Here is a 3,826-nt window from a genome sequence, read left to right as displayed (position 1 = left end):
CGCGGTTACGATGAGCCGGTCCAGACGCCCCTTCGACGAAACCGCCCGTTGGCCCCAGGAAGGGCCTCTCGGCCGAGCCATCGCTCTGCCCGGCATACCCCCGTCCACCACCCGTAGACGAGGATCCCCGGTGTTGTCCATCTCCATACGCATTATACCCATCATCACCCCACTGTCCACGAGGAGCCGATTGAACATCTCCACTAGCAGAAACCTGCGCCGCCTGTGCCTGCTGCAACACCGGCACTGTCGAGTTGTGCGCCTGCCTTGCCACGAAGTGCGGCGGTCTAGCCCCGGCCTGAATCGCCAACGGTCGCTGGCCATTAGAGGCCGGAGGAGGCGGCCTTGGGGTCGGGACACCGCGGCCCGTGACAGCCACAGGGTTTGGCACCGGCGGACGAGGTCCACCCCGACCCGTAGCAGGCTACGACAACACCGGCGTGGTTGGCCGTGCACCGGCAGCGCCAAACCCGCGGCCAGCAGAGCCAGACCCAAGCGCGCCACCAGGTAGAGGCGGTCTTGGGCCGCCTACGTCCGGCGCCGCCCGGCCGGTTCCAGCACCCGGAAGCGTTGGCGCACCGCCCCGGCCAGCCCCGAGCGGCACACCCGCATCGCCGCGACCCGTCCCCGCAGGCATACCACCACCGCCGCGGCCACCTCCGGCCGGCAACGTTGGCCCTCCACGACCCTCAGCGCCCGGAGCGGCAGGCTTGGCAGGGGGCACTCCTCGACCGGCCATGCCGCGGAGAGGGGGGATGCGCCTGGCACGCCCCGCACCACGATCAGAGAAACTCGGCCGACGCCCAGCACCGCAAACCCTAGGTCTTTCCGATCGACTCCACACAGGAGAAGCGTTGATGCATGGGGGTGTAGACGTATGTGTCTGGTCACACCGGGCCTCATACCCGACGAACATAGGCCCAGCAACAATCGGGCCCGGTTCACTCAGAACCGGCCCACCCCCAGGCAAACCGAAATCGCGGCCCAAGAGCGCGTTCAAACGCGCCTCCCGCATGCCAGCGATCCCGACCGGCCGCCCCGCCAGCAACTGCGCCGTGGCCGTCGCCAATCGCCGAGATCCAGCACCAGAATGACTCGATCTCTTCTTCCTCTCAACTTTTATCCACGAATCTGGCCGAATCAAGTCAAAAACGGTGAGGTTTGGAAGGCTAACCTTCGGAAGGGGTCCTTTCCATGGCCGGACAGCCGTCGCCGCCGTTTTCCGATGTACGACGCGACGCACCATCTCCTTTTTGTCGTTCGCGTGTAGCCCAACCCTCGCCGGATCGTCCACCGGCAAGATCCTGTCCATCGTTGAGGCAACCTCATCCTCATCATATCCTGAATGAAATAACTCACAGAATAGATCAGATGGCGTCGGCGTTGGCGGAGAGGACGCCGGCTCATCCCCATCCTCATCCGCCTCGTCGTCTTCAGATCCGACCAGCGCCCAGAACCGGCCACCAACCCGCTGATGAGCCACCGGCCCCAAGGATCGAAGTCCGGTGATCGCCGCACCGCGTCCCGCGGGGTATCCCGCCTTGTCGCCATCCATCCCTCTCGGTTTTCCATGAAGCCTCGTTTCCGTCAGGTCAATCAGCTCCGGTCTCTTTGGACGAAGATCCACCTGTACAGAATCATCAACCAGCACGTCAAATCCATCACTCTTGAAACGATGCCCTACCTCGATCGAGTCGCCGTCCGGCCAGAAGTCGCCGGCAAGGATGTCATTCTCCAAATCGAAGAGAACCAGCCAACGCGAATGAGGAGTAAAACGGACGCGGCCTTCAATCCAGATCCCAGGAACCGTCTCGGCGCAGAAATGAACACGCCATTGCGTGAATTTCCCCTGGCCCCGCCCGATCTCAGCCGGGGAGCCGTAGTCATCGCGCGATCCCGCCTCCGTCGCCTTTTCGCCCGACGCGAGGTCGGCCGGCGGTGGCGGGGCGGCTGTCGGGACGCCGCCCGGCTCCGCCTCGAGATCCATCTGGCCAAGTTTTCTAGTGATAAGGGAGATCCATAGATTGCACAAGAAGTTGGAAGCCATGGAACGCCTCAAAAGCTTTGATTGATAAAGGCATAGAGAATGAGTGTGGACTTATGGTGCTATGGCACCACAGAGGCTTGTATTTTCAAAAGAAAATCAAAAACCATATTTAGAAGTTAAAAAAAACCGTAGAAACTTGTATGTGTTCATTATGGATCCATAAAATTCTATTTGAAAAAAGATTGTAATTTATAAGCTGTACACCCAAAAAATTCCAGCCCAACAACAACAAAAAAGACCCATTTGAAAAAAAAATATTTGTCATATTTTGTACGCCACCTGTGAGAATAAAATGTTATGAATTTTTGCACATACGTAGTATACATGTGTATGTGTGTTTACAATTACTAGCAAAAGAGTCCGTGCGTTGCAACGGGAGAGAAAACATAACACACGTTCTTAACTCAACAACCATCACTCAAGACCACAATAGGTCAATCTTCTTTATTTTTGCGAGGCATCATATTTGTGTTCTTAACTCAACAACCATCACTCAAGACCACAATAGGTCCATCTTCTTTATTTTTGCGAGACATCATATTTGTGTTGCCGCTTATCCTCCTTCTCACCCTCGCCGGCGATGGCCTCGGTGTTCACACAAAACAACAAAAAATGTGTGTTGAATATGGTTAATCATATGGCGTCTCTCTCTCTCTCTCTCTCTCTCTCCTTCCTCACCCTCTCTCTCTCTCTCTCTCTCTCGCTTTCTCTCACTCTCGCGATGAGAAATCTGTTGTTTTCCCCTGTGATATTTTTCAGAGATATGCATGTGCAGTTATCGATGTTTTCTTTTCCGTATATGGTTATAGTGGGGTGTTTATTTGCAATCCGGATCGCCGCCGGTATGAAAAAAAAATGGATCTTGCGCTATAAATTATAAGTTTGCTTCCATAATAATATTTTAAAAATATTTAACAGGTAAAATTAACATCATATTTAGATTCCACACATTTTTCTAATAAAATTTCATATATAATATGTTAAAATCGAAGTTATGGTTTAAAAGATACAAATAATTTAAAAAATCATCTGGTTTGACTCAAATATATTCCATAATAATATTTAAAAATACTTAACAGGTAAAAATAATATCATATTCATATTCTACATATTTTTCTAATCAAATTTCATATATAACATGTTTAAATCAGAGTTACGGTTTAAAAGATATGGATGATTTTAAAAAACATTTGTTTGACTTAAATATGATCCGCAGATGAATTATCTAAAACATCAGGGGGGTTTCAAAAAATATAAAATAAAGGTTCGGGTGTGACTTAAATCCGGACGGCGGGTTGATTTCAAGAAAAGACAGGGACTTTTGTGTAAAATACGAAAATAACGATTCGTTTTAACTTAAAACAGGACCGCGGGTTGAATTATCTGAAATAGAGGGACTTTTCTGAAAAAATATCATGACGGACGAAAGAAACTCAATTAGCTTTATTATTAGGTAAAGATAAAGATAAAGATTATTTTGGCGCCGCAGAAAATGATGTTTTGAAAATGGTCTCCAAGCAGCTCGGGCATCATTGGCATTTTCCACACAGAGAGTCCTACTAAAACTATTCACACAAGTCATAGAAATTCTTCCTTACAACGTGCCAACATATTTGAAGGAAATCACAATTGAAACTATCAGATGATTTATTGGGTTGCTGAGCTGCCGCAACCCAATTAGGCAACTCTTCAGAATCATGACGAGTGGCAGTGTGGTCTTCTTCCTGTGTTGAGTGCGTGAGGTGATTGTTTCAAAAAAAAAGGAAAAAGGAGAGAGAG

The sequence above is a fragment of the Triticum aestivum genome, chromosome 1A (assembly GCF_018294505.1).
Source record: "Triticum aestivum cultivar Chinese Spring chromosome 1A, IWGSC CS RefSeq v2.1, whole genome shotgun sequence".
NCBI lineage: Eukaryota > Viridiplantae > Streptophyta > Magnoliopsida > Poales > Poaceae > Triticum > Triticum aestivum.
The sequence above is the reverse complement of the archived record's forward strand: the minus strand, read 5'-3'. Positions refer to the sequence as shown.